The 14,356-nt window shown below is 34.6% G+C and overlaps 1 protein-coding gene and 1 long non-coding RNA gene across 2 annotated transcripts in view; one reads left to right on the forward strand and one right to left on the reverse strand.

Annotated features, from left to right (window-relative positions):
• The window catches only part of LOC111190897 (uncharacterized), a 176,641-nt gene that overhangs the window by 90,207 nt on the left and 72,078 nt on the right, over positions 1–14,356 (forward strand). The window lies entirely within an intron of this gene.
• Positions 1,433–6,845, reverse strand: LOC125785689 (uncharacterized). The gene is made up of 6 exons (XR_007428012.1): positions 6,268–6,845; positions 5,316–5,337; positions 4,958–4,980; positions 4,586–4,615; positions 3,960–4,023; positions 1,433–2,509 (listed from the first exon to the last, which is right to left on the reverse strand). It is a non-coding gene; the product is annotated as an uncharacterized LOC125785689 (long non-coding RNA).

Below are 14,356 nucleotides of genomic sequence, written 5' to 3' on the forward strand. Positions count from 1 at the left end.
TTGCGGCAATGGCTTTCTTGCTTTTCTTAGGCATTTCTCTATTCAATATAATAAAACCTTGTCTTCCAGATATGGAAAATTACAATAGCTTGTTTGATAAACTCTGTAACTTACTAGCACTAGTGTTTATATTAATCAGAAATATCAAGCTAGTAAAATGGCTACTTTTCCCAAAATATTTCTTTAAGATATGATTGTGTAATGGTTTACAATTTACAATAACCCAGTAATATGTTTGATAAACACTGCTGTAACGTATATGCTTGTTATAATAATTTTATAAATTACAATAACCCAGTAAAATATTTGATAAATACTGCTGTAATGTATACACTAGTCTAATGGTTTAAATTTTTATTAATTACAATAACCCAGTAATATGTTTAATAAACACTGTTGTAACGTATACACTTGTCTAATGGTTTATAATTTTATAAAGTACAATAACCCAGTAATGTTTGATAAATACTGCTGTAAGGTAGTAATGCTTTTTTTATTAACACAAACTTACCAAATAAAGTAGGGCTTTAAACTTTTCCAAAAGATATGACCAAGATACCCTTGCAGTTTTACCAGTGGCTACACTGAAGCAGACGTCTGTAAAATTTGTTTATAGTAAAAGTACAATTGAAAAGGGTTTGTATGTAAGGATTATAGAAAAAGATAAATTAATTGCAGAAATAACTGGCTGACAAAAAATATTACAATAAAATGTAGTCAACTAAATGAAAAAATATATATACATAAAAATTCTTAATAAAACCCTGTCTTCCAGATATGGAAAATTATAATAGCTTGTTTGATAAACTCTGTAACTTACTAGCACTAGTGTTTATATTAATCAGAAATATCAAGCTAGTAAAATGGCTACAAATATATAAACAGTGCAGCCCACAATAAAGTCTTACCCAGTAAAATGTATTACTTTTCCCAAAATATTTCTTTAAGATATGATTGTGTAATGGTTTACAATTTACAATAACCCAGTAAAATATTTGATAAATACTGCTGTGGTGTACGCTTGTCTAATGGCTTAAATTTGTATAAATTACAATAACCCAGTAATATGTTTAAACACTGCTGTAACGTATACACTTGTCTAATGGTTTATAATTTTATAAAGTACAATAACCCAGTAATGTTTGATAAATACTGCTGTAAGGTAGTAATGCTTTTTTTATTAACACAAACTTACCAAATAAAGTAGGGCTTTAAACTTTTCCAAAAGATATGTAGATATGACCAAGATACCCTTGCAGTTTTACCAGTGGCTACACTGAAGCAGACGTCTGTAAAATTTGTTTATAGTAAAAGTACAATTGAAAAAGATTTGTATATAAGGATTATAGAAAAAGATAAATTAATTGCAGAAATAACTGGCTGACAAAAAATTACAATAAAATGCAGTCAACTAAATGAAAAAATATATATATATGTAAAAATTCTTTTTTTTATTAATAACTTCTCAAAACGTAATTTTCCCCTTAAATTGTACACTCAAACAGCTTTCTTATATACTACAATCCAGTATCTAGATGCAATTGTATCTCCTTAAAACACACTCACAACCCAAAAATGTGATTATACCTCTGTAGGAAACAAGCTTACAAAAGACAACTGCTAAAAGAAATAACTTTTTATGAAATAATTACGTATTTAATGTGTAAAAAGGTTCAGCAACAAATATTTTAATAGACTGTATTTTTTACTAAATGTATTAAATGTGGTATGTACACACTGTAAGAAGCTGTATGTTTTTAAATCACAATATACTGCTATAAGAAATGACAGGTAACTGCAGCTTCAGTCGATAATGTGAATGTTCGTGTCTTCAGCTCCAGATGCCGCGGTCAATGTGATGACTGTCTTCGGGTGAAGAGTTTGCTTCTTTAGAGAATTGTCTGACCTGAAACCAATCACAAGGAAACACTATACAGGGTTAAACGAGGGAAACAAGTTTGCCAAGGGGATCTTTTTTCAAGATTTCCGTTTCCAGGGGTCAACTGAATGCCCTTTTCAAACCGTTGTTTAGGGGTCAACTGAATGCCCTATGAAGCCGTTTTTCAGGGGTCAACTGAATGCCCTTCCTTTTCAAGAGTTTAGATTTCAAGGAGTTATTTTTCAAGATTTCCGTTTCCAGGGGTCAACTGAATGCCCTTTTCAAACCGTTGTTTAGGGGTCAACTGAATGCCCTATGAAGCCGTTTTTCAGGGGTCAACTGAATGCCCTACGAAGCCGTTTTTCAGGGGTCAACTGAATGCCCTACGAAGCCGTTTTTCAGGGGTCAACTGAATGCCCTTCCTTTTCAAGAGTTTAGATTTCAAGGGGTTATTTTTCAAGAGTTTAGATTTCAAGGGGTTATTTTTCAAGAGTTCCGTTTTCAGGGGTTCAACTGAATGCCCTTTATCGTTGTACTTGCAGGTGCAAGTGGATAGAAAGGGGATTGGACGAAAAAAGAGATGATAGAAAAGGGGGATTGGGAATAAAGAAAAAGAGAGATCTTCAAAACCTGTGAAAACAAAATGGGAAAACAAAAAGTTACACATATCCATATCAGTACTGCACCGTGCAATATACAAAACTACAAAGAGCTATCCCTGTATGAAGGACCAAAAATGTATAAATAAATAAATGCACATATAAATGTAGATATAAATAAATGAATAAATATAAATTCACGCATAAATAATTGTATAGGTAAATAATTAAAATAAATACATTTCTTATTTATTGATTTATTTATTTATTCACTTATATGCGCTTTTATTTATTTATTCATTTATTTATTTATTTCTGTATTTCTGCATTTGTATGTTAATTAGGAACGCGGTCCTATCCTCACTCTAAAGCAGGGTCAGGAGCAAGAAAGGCTCCATTTGTTCTTGTTTGCGCTCTTTTTTTTCTGATTCTTCGCGTTTGCGACTTTTTACTTCTAATTTCATACTTTAAAGTGTTAAAAATAGTCAGAATAGGTTTAAATGCTCATTAAAAACATACTATGACTAGATTTCGCTTCGTTTTCCGCTCCGTGCAATAGACTGAGTTCAACTGATCTAGTGGATTTAGCCGTACCATTTATATAAAGCTATATTATTCTGTTTACACTCCAGTAAGTATGGTTTATTGGGATTGTCTCGTCTCACCACACTCACTAAATTAGGTAAATACATGTATAAATGTTTGAAATATTTATTGCTAATATAAATAAACTACATTACATGGCACAGCAGTTGGTCTGTGGTATTATTTTATATGAAATTTGGTGAGACTAGAGAATCCCAATAAACCATACTTACTGGAGTCTGAACAGAATAATATAGCTTTATATAAACGGTACACTAGATCAGCTGAACTCAGTCTATTGCACGGAGCGGACAACAGAACGAAATCTAGTCATTGTATGTTTTTAATGAGCATTTAAACCTATTCTCACAATTTTTTACACTTTTAAGTATGAATTTAAGTTTTTTTTTTTTTTTTTACAACAGAAGTAAAACGTCGCCGACGCAAAGAAACTGAAAGAAGAGCGCAAATGAGAACAAATGGGGCCTATCTGAGCTGCGACATGCGCAGTGAAGGGGGAACAGAGGGACTGAATTCACCGCAACACTGGCACGCGAGCTGCTGTGTCCTGGCGCGCGAGTGAGCCGCAACCAATCCTGCTTTAGAGCGAGGATAGGACCACCTACCTAATTACCATACAAATGCAGAAATAAATAAATGAAGAAATGTGGAAATAAATAAATAAATGTAGAAATGTTGAAATAAATGAATGAATAAATAAATAAAATCAATCAATAAATAAGAAATGTATTTATTTATTTACCTTTACAATTATTTATGCTTGTATTTATTTATTTATTCATTTATTTCTACATTTATATATGCATTTATTTATTTATACTTATGTCATTTTTGGTCCTCCATATCTCTGAAGTATCATTGAAATATAAACTTACCAGGTAAACTTGTAACCTGGTAGCAAGGCCTCGGGTCACCCCTACCAGGCAATAACAGGGAACCCTGAAATTGTAAAAAAAGAGAAACAAAAACATCGGAATGACACCTTTTAACTTTTAATATGCAGCAATCATATTTTAACATTACTGGGTGCGTAGTTTAGTTAAGAAGTCATTTTCTACCCATTACGTGTAGCAAACTTCAATTTTCTTTTTTTTTTTTTTACTTTAGACTCAGTGACTCCAAATAGTTTATTACAAATGAAACGCAGAATTTACTTTTAAAAAGATGATATTGGCACAAGAGAGCAACAGTCCAGTCCAGTCAGTAACTATCAGTAACTAATTACTCCAGAGTATTGTCCAGTTACAATTTCTAGTGTGTGAAGTTGTCTTCGGCTGTTGACTAATGTTATCCCTTTTGTAAATGTTACAATGGGCACAGCACACTGGTGGGCTTACTTGGTGAGTTTCCAGAGTCTGTAAACCTATAAACCTATTGGTTTATTATACACAGTGCAGCATTAAATCTCTAATCTCAATCTCAAACTCTAATTTCTAATTATAATTTATTTAAAAGTGCTGGTACTAATCAATTGTTAAATCAGTTAATTGTCTGTACTTACAAGCACTGTAGTTCTCTCTCTTTCTTGTTCCTGTAAAATAAGAAAAAGGAAGAAATTGGACACTTGGTAAATTAATCATAAATCAGATTATCCTTTTTAGTGTGTTACGACTAAAACAAGCTAGGAAACACTGGTTTAATTAACTACAACTAAAGCAGACAAGAAATAATTCATTGACTAATTAATATAACTATTTATCAGAATTTTATAGTATAATTAAAGTGCCATTATTGAGCACTGTGCAATGTAATAAACCTTATTAATTTGAGAAACCAGGCTTATTGAAGAATTTATTTTCAACTTACTATGAGAACGAAAAGTTCATTTAAAATGGCAACACATTGTACTTATGCATTTAAATGGTTAACTTACACTTGGAACGTCAAGATCAGCAACTGCAGAAAAGAAAAATGTATATTAGTAAAAATGTAAAAAGAAAGGCCAGTATGTTGCAAAGAATTCAAAACTGAAAAAAAAAAACAATTCATGAGCTTCATACAACAAAGCATGTTAAAGGATTTATTGGCAACAAATTATTACAGTAACTAAATGTGGGAGTTCTTAACAACAGTTCTGAATAGTTTAATAGATGTTTAAACCCTACTTTCTGATAGCAGAATTAATACAACTTTAATAAAGAACATACAAGCATTCAATTAAGTTAGTTGACAGCTCTAACTAAATTACTCGAGACATGTATCATTGAAATGTACTGGAAGTGTTTACTCACACAATGAATGTCAGTACTGCAACTGTTGACAAAAAAAGAAAGTGATTGAAAATGCATATATCTAGCAACTAATTAATAATTAACTGATTTTTTTTATTTTCTGAAAGGAAATACAGCTAAATATGCTAAATAACTAAGAAAGCAGAGATTCTAAGCTTTAATATGGCATATTGGGTGTCTATATTGAGCCTATAATTATTCATAAACACAGCCAGACATTAAGTGTGAAATTTGTTTTGGCCCGCGGGCGGGTCAGGGCGCGTTATTGTGTATTCTGATCATACTGTAGCTGCATTTACTAACAACAAAACGGTAAACTTGTTACTAATAGTGACAATATTTCGTTAACAGATAATGAACCAGAAACTGAGAAATAATATTTAATATATATAATATATTTAAACTGCTGATAAAATATTCACATTATTCAGATAATAAGAATTTCCACTGCTGCGCCAGCGTTCAGTCAGAATCAGTGGCAGAGCGTGCTGGGTTAGCTGAACCGGCTTAAACCGGTTTTCAGGGCAGGTCAGGCTGCAGTGGATAGCTAACCGCTAACTAAAATACTGCCACATTAGTTTATAACTGAAAAGCCCAATAGTTAGCCGGGTTAGCTCGGGTCATCTTTTGTTTCTGGAACATTCAGCTACCCGAATTCTGTGTATGAGTGTAAAATTAATCTGTGATTAAAGCAGGAATTCCCTGTATCAGAGCTAATGCTAGCTTGCCTCTCTGAGCTGCCTGTAGTGTTAGCTAGCACGCTAACCTAGCATTATACAAACACAGATATAACGACGTTTTAGCTATATTAACACACGCTGTTAAGTAGTTTATACATATTAGTCAACTATCTAACTAAATACACGAAGTGGACATTAAAAGGGGCGTATTTCGCCGTGTTTTCACCTTTTCCCACACAGAAACTCATTCCAGAGCCGTCAGCTCTACTTACCTCAGAGACCGCAATGATCCGCTCCTTTGACGCACGCGCTCTTAGGCCACGTCTGTGGGTACATCCATTTGACTACATGCTCCCTTCTTCCCTACTCCCTAAGAATTGCATTATTTAGATAACAACAAATTTACACACACCCCGTGCATCATATTTCAGACAAAAGGCAATGAAAAACACGGTAACATGTTTTAAGAGTTCAAGGTAAAATTCAGTGCTTCAGTGGGTGTAAAATTTAAAGTTTAAAAACTAAGTTAATCCAGGGCACTTCAGATGGAATGAGTGCGCTCCCTCCTTTATAAGCTTGAGTGCACATTTACAGTTTTACTGCCACCTAGCGGTGACAACCCTTTCTGCATTGTTCTTCTGTACTGTGTGTTTGGAGGAGCTGCTGAATAAACTGCTTTGTAGCTTTCTCACCCACTTTTAACCAAAAGTTTTTGGACACTCCTTTATTAGTTAAAGTATTAAAATTTCAATATTTAGCCAAAGGGGTTTGGACACTTCTCTATTAGCTAAAGTATTTGAATTCCATCATTTAGCCAAACGTTTTTGAACACTGCTTTATTAGCCATAGTTTAGCCAAAAGTTTTTGGACTTTAGCTTTTAGCCAAAAAATTTTTGGACGTTAGATTTTCGGCAAATGTTTTTGGACTTTGGTATTTAGCGTTTAGCCAAAAGTTAACAGCATATCAACAACTCTTCACACTCTTCAGACAAAAACAGCTTAGTAACCATTTTAACTTTTAAACGTTATTAGCGTACTTTTCCAAGCCAACTTAAAGTTCGTTCACGAACTTTGCCTTTTCTAGTTATTAAGTTGGCTTGGAAAAGCCAACTTCTTGTTCTTCGTAATCTTCTTATTATTATTATTATTATTATTATTATTATTCCGCGCTCAAAATTTAATCACTATCTCCTCCTAGGGCTTTTGACGTAGAACCACGAAACTTTGCAGTATCGTAGGACCTATACCCGAATAGGTTGCTTGTGCTTTTTTAAGCGATACATCGTACGGTTTTCGTAAAAACTTCGTAAACGTACGCTTTTTTTTCCCATAGGAAATGAATGGGGGACAACTTTGAACGTTTGTGTAGGTAACAATTTTTGACATACAAAGACAAAAATCGGACGGTCTATAGAACTTACCGCGTTCTTTCCGAAAATTTTAACGTTTCGACGATACGTCGTACGGTTTTCGTACAAATGTCGTACGAAGTTTTCCCATAGAAATGAATGGGGGCCCAGAGTTCCATCTCGCACACGAGCAGCTCTGCGCACGGAACCCCTTCTCTCCCCTGCTCCTCCAGTACTGTGAGTGTATGGAGGAGCTGCTGTATGGAGCAGCTATCAGTCAAAAGTTTGGACACCCCGGCACCCCAGCCAGGGCTTTGCAACCACCTATTAACTGCTTAGCAACCACCTTAGCAACCACCTGGAAAACGTTAGCAACTGCCTAGCAACCACTTAGCAACAACTTAGCAACCACTAGGAAAACGTTAACAACTGCATAGCAACCACATAGCAACCACTTTAGTAATGATAGCAACTTCCTAGCAACCACTTAGCAACCACTTTAGAAATTATAGCAACTGCCTAACAACCAGTTAGCAACACCTTAGCAACCACCAGGAAAATGTTAGCAACTGCCTAGCAACAGCTTAGCAACCACTTTCGAAATGAAAGCAACTGCCTAGCAACCACTTAGCAACAGCTTAGCAACCACCTGGAAAATGTTAGCAACTGCCTAGCAACCACTTAGCAACCACTTTAGAAATGATAGCAACTGCCTAGCAACCACTTAGCAACACCTTAACAACTATTAGGAAAACGTTAGCAACTGCCTAGCAACCACTTAGCAACCACTTTAGAAATGATAGCAACTGCCTAGCAACTACTTAGCAACCACCTGGAAAACGTTAGCAACTGCCTAGCAACCACTTAGCAACCACTTTAGAAATGATAGCAACTGCCTAGCAACCACTTAGCAACCACATGGAAAACGTTAGCAACTGCCTAGCAACCACTTAGCAACCACTTTAGAAACACCTTAGCAACCGCATAGCAACACCTTAGCAACCACATAGCAACCACCTAGCAACACCTTAGCAACCACCCTAGATACCATAGCAACACCTTAGCAACCACCTAGCAACACCTTAGCAACCACCCTGGATACCATAGCAACCACCTAGCAACACCTTAGCAACCACCCCAGGTACCATAGCAACACCTTAGCAACCACCTAGCAACACCCTAGCAACACCTTAGCAACCACCCCAGATACCATAGCAACACCTTAGCAACCACCTAGCAACACCTTAGCAACCACCTAGCAACCACTTAGCAACACCTAAGCAACCACCTAGCAACCACCTAGCAACACCTTAGCAACCACCCCGGATACCATAGCAACACCCTAGCAACCACCTAGCAACACCTTAGCAACCACCCCAGATACAATAGCAACACCTTAGCAACCACTTAGAAAATGTTAGCAACTGCCTAGCAACCACATAATAACATCTTAGCAACCACCTGGAAAATGTAAGCAACTGTCTAGCAACCAGTTACCATAGCAACACCTTAGCAACAACCTAGCAACACCCTAGCAACCACCTAGCAACACCTTAGCAACTACCTGGTATATGTTAGCAATTGCCTAGCAACCAGTTAGCAACAGCTTAGCAACCACCTGGAAAACATTAGCAACTGCCTAGCAACAGCTTGGCAACCACTTCAGAAATGATAGCAACCGCCTAGCAACACATTAGCAATCAAAACTTTTTGGATTTCAGCATTTAACCAAATGTTTTAAGATTTCAGTATTTAACCAAACGTTTCTAGATTTTAGCATTTAACCAAACGTTTCTAGATTTTAGCATTTAACCAAACGTTTTTAGATTGCAGTGTTTAACCAAACGTTTTTAGATTGCAGTGTTTAACCAAACGTTTTTAGATTCCAGCGCTTAACCAAATTTTTTTAGATTTCAGCATTTAACCAAATGTTTTTAGATTTCAGCATTTCACCAAATGTTTTTAGATTCCAGCATTTAACCAAATGCTTTTAGATTTCAGCATTCAACTAAATGTTTTTAGATTTAAGCATTTAACAAAAAGTTTTTAGATTTAAGCATTTAACCAAATGTTTTTAGATTTCAGCATTTAACCAAAAGTTTTTAGATTTCAGCATTTAACCAAACGTTTTTAGATTTCAGCATTTAACCAAACGTTTTTAGATTTCAGCATTTAACCAAATGTTTTTAGATTTCAGCATTTAACCAAAAGTTTTTAGATTCCAGCATTTAACCAAACGTTTTTAGATTCCAGCATTTAACCAAAAGTTTTTAGATTTCAGCATTTGACCAAACGTTTTAGATTTCAGCATTTCCAAAAGTTTTTAGATTTCAGCATTTAACCAAACGTTTTTAGATTTCAGCATTTAACCAAACGTTTTTAGTTTTCAGCATTTAACCAAACGTTTTAGATTTCAGCATTTAACCAAAAGTTTTTAGATTTCAGCATTTAACCAAACATTTTTAGATTTCAGCATTTCCAAATGTTTTTAGATTTCAGCATTTAACCAAACATTTTTAGATTTCAGCATTTAACCAAACGTTTTTAGATTTCAGCATTTCCAAAAGTTTTTAGATTTCAGCATTTAACCAAAAGTTTTTAGATTTCAGCATTTAACCAAACGTTTTTAGTTTTCAGCATTTAACCAAACGTTTTAGATTTCAGCATTTAACCAAAAGTTTTTAGATTTCAGCATTTAACCAAACATTTTTAGATTTCAGCATTTCCAAATGTTTTTAGATTTCAGCATTTAACCAAACATTTTTAGATTTCAGCATTTAGCCAAACGTTTTTAGATTTCAGCATTTGTCCAAACGTTTTAGATTTCAGCATTTAACCAAATGTTTTTAGATTTCAGCATTCAACTAAATGTTTTTAGATTTCAGCATTTCACCAAATGTTTTTAGATTTCAGCATTTCCAAATGTTTTTAGATTTCAGCATTTAACCAAACATTTTTAGATTTCAGCATTTAGCCAAACGTTTTTAGATTCCAGCATTTAACCAAATGCTTTTAGATTTCAGCATTCAACTAAATGTTTTTAGATTTACGCATTTAACAAAAAGTTTTTAGATTTAAGCATTTAACCAAATGTTTTTAGATTTCAGCATTTCCAAAAAACTTTGGATTTCAGCATTTAACCAAACGTTTTTAGATTTCAGCATTTCCAAATGTTTTTAGATTTCAGCATTTAACCAAACGTTTTTAGATTTCAGCGTTTAACCAAACGTTTTTAGATTTCAGCATTTAACCAAACGTTTTTAGATTTCAGCATTTGACCAAACGTTTTAGATTTCAGCATTTAACCAAACGTTTTTAGATTTCAGCATTTCCAAAAGTTTTTAGATTTCACCATTTAACCAAAAGTTTTTAGATTTCAGCATTTAACCAAACGTTTTTAGATTTCAGCATTTGACCAAACGTTTTAGATTTCAGCATTTAACCAAACGTTTTTAGATTTCAGCATTTCCAAAAGTTTTTAGATTTCACCATTTAACCAAAAGTTTTTAGATTTCAGCATTTAACCAAACGTTTTTAGATTTCAGCATTTAACCAAACGTTTTTAGATTTCAGCATTTAACCAAACGTTTTTAGATTTCAGCATTTAACCAAACGTTTTAGATTTCAGCATTTAACCAAATGTTTTTAGATTTCAGCATTTAACCAAAAGTTTTTAGATTTCAGCATTTAACCAAAAGTTTTTAGATTTCAGCATTTAACCAAACGTTTTTAGATTTCAGCATTTGACCAAACGTTTTAGATTTCAGCATTTAACCAAACGTTTTTAGATTTCAGCATTTCCAAAAGTTTTTAGATTTCACCATTTAACCAAAAGTTTTTAGATTTCACCATTTAACCAAAAGTTTTTAGATTTCAGCATTTAACCAAACGTTTTAGATTTCAGCATTTAACCAAACGTTTTTAGATTTCAGCATTTAACCAAAAGCTTGTAGACCTCAGCAGTTAACCAAATAATTTTGGACTTACATATTCTTATGTATTATATAAAAAAAATATATATAGAAAGAACATGAGCTTGGCCAACTACACTCTCTCAGACTCGGAAAAGCAACATGGCCCCCTAAAATGAGAACAATTTACAAATACTCTGCATAATATTTATTTTTATTGAAACAATCACACATAAACCCCCAACCCCCCCCCCCCCACACACACACACGTATATATACTGTGCAAAAACAGTGGTGTTTACATTTCACATCCCCTCCCACACACACAAATACTGTGCAGAAAAGAGTATTGATGACAACACACACTCTAAACTTAACACACACAAACTGACACACACATACTCAAGAAAACACTGTAAAAATAGTGTTGATGCCTTATTACATCACACAGACTAAACTCAACACACACACACACATAAACACAAATATAAATACTGTGCAAAAAATGTTGTTTGCTTATCACCACACACTAAACTCAACAAACACACACACTGACACACACATACTCAAATAAAAAACTGTAGATTTTTTTTTTCACACACACTAAACTCAACACACATACACACGTATATAAATAAAAAATAGTGTTGATCCCTAATCACATCACACACACTCAACTTAACACACACATACACACACATAAATACTGTGCAGAAATAGTATTGTTCACTTATCACATCACACACACTAACCTCACAAACATATATACATACTGTGCAAAGAGTGTTGATGACTTATTACAACACACACTCTAAACTTAACACACACAAACTGACACACACACATACTCAAATAAATACTATGCAAAAATATTGATGCCTTATTACATTACACAGACTAAACTCAACACACATACACTGACACACACATACTCAAATAAATACTGTGTAAAAATAGTGTTGATGCCTTATTACATTACACACACTAAACTCAACACACATACACACGTATATAAATAAAAAATAGTGTTGATGCCTAATCACATCACACACACTAAACTTAAGTCAGACTGCCCCCAACTTTGTTCAAGTGCAGTAAATGTGTGACTTAACAGTCCCAGTTTCAACTGACAATCACCTCCTTTTTAAGGGCAACAACAACAAAAGTGGTAACTTTATCCCACTGCACTGTCTGCTGTAGCCATAATTATTCTGATCAGCTCAGGTATTTTGCTTTGGGGCCAGGAATATGCATTTTTTTTCTGTGTTGCTGCTTATCATAGTTCTCTGTGTAGCCGCTGGAGTCTCTATTGTGTTGGGGTTGTTGGTTTCCCATGAGCCACATGTGGAGATGATAAGGAGATGGGAAACTTCTGGTGGTAGTGCACTGGTGGTGTTTGGCAGCGTTCCCTGTGCAGTCCCTGGACTGTCCACTGTGGCTGTGGCTGTTGCTGTCCCTTAAACCATAAAGAGATGGGGGGGAGGTTTGGTTGTGCTTTGGTGGTGCTGGGTGCCTGGCAAGTTGGAGGGGTTCTCTGTGCAACTGAAGTCTCCATAGTGTTGGGGTTGTTGCTCTGTGCTGCCCATAGACTGTCTATTATGGCTGTTGTGGTGTTCCTGTTCCTCAATGTAAAGAGAGGGGGTTGGCCTTGGGTGGTGCACTGGTCATGCTTGTAGCCTTGGGCTATTTCAGCAATGCAGAATAAACACTCTAACTCTCTTGGCTGGTTAAAGTCTCTGGTCTTTTCTCAGCACTGAGTATTCAACTGCCACCAGAAAATTTAAGCTAAGTACACCGGTGTACTCGGCTAAGCACCCCCCCTACAATAACAGGAGGAGATCTCCTGTGGGACTTTCACAGCTTTCTCAGGCTGCCAGAGAGATTGGTGTGGCTCTCTGTGTAGCCTTGTGTAGCATTAGTCACCTACTAACATTCTTATGTGACAGGCATATATTTTTAATCGAAGTAAAGTTACAATTTTTTTATGCTTTTCTTAAGGTGTTTCTTTAAAATAACAATATTTCTGGTGTACATTTGTGTGTAGACTGGTTCTGATGTCTTCAGTTATTATATAGTTATTTCAGGAAAAGGTTAGATAAACTATAACAAAGGAAAGGAAGAGTTGGGTCAGGATAAAGGAGAGGAAAACAGTGTAAAACGTATCTCCATTTTGCTGTATGTAGAAGTATAGATACTAGAGTTTAAAATACTTTTGTAGAAGTTAAAGTGTCAACTTACGTATCAAATTCTACTCAAGTAAAAATGTAAAAGTACTGGTTTCAAAACTAAAAAGTATAAAAGTAAAAGTAATGGAAGGGAAAAGCTTAGGCTGCACCTATAGTGCATTACCCCCCTCCCCATGACTATGACTATAATGTTATATTAAAATGTTAATGTTGATACTTTTGGTAACTCCCTGAATCAGTGGCATATATACACATTGAAAATAAATGTTTTTAGTACAATGTAAATATGTTACAGTTTTTTACAGTCGCTAAAATGCATTTGTCCAATCTGTATTCACATTTTCAAAAATCAAAATACGCTTAACACAACATCTGTCTGTTGTGGACGATATGTTCATACAAATTATGTTGCTATCACAAAATATACATTCAATTAACATGACTTAAACATGCTTAAATTTGAATAACAAACAGGATTCCCCCCTCACACAATTCTGCATCTTTCTTATCTTATTTACAATTGCTTAAATACAGCATGCCAAAATTAACTACCTCATGTTCCAAACCTTGAATACAGTATATAACTACTGCTTCTGCAACAATAGCAGGTGTAACGTTATCATAACTATTACACCATTTTGAATTTACAGATTATTTTTAATAAATAAGAGGCTATGTTATGTTAGGATAAAGGAGAGGAACAAAAGTGTGAAATGTATCTCTATTCATTACTCAGGTAGAAGTATAGATACCAGGGTTTAAAATACTTCTGAAGAAGTTAAAGTATTAACTTAAGTGTCAGCTTTTACGAAAAGAAAACCAATAGGCTGTGAATGTTTATACTTCTTATCCAATCACAATCAGATTATCTGGATAGGGGTTTTAGTGAACGATGAGCAGCCAGAATGAAAACGA

This window comes from Astyanax mexicanus, chromosome 21, assembly GCF_023375975.1.
Source record: "Astyanax mexicanus isolate ESR-SI-001 chromosome 21, AstMex3_surface, whole genome shotgun sequence".
Taxonomy (NCBI): Eukaryota; Metazoa; Chordata; class Actinopteri; order Characiformes; family Acestrorhamphidae; genus Astyanax; species Astyanax mexicanus.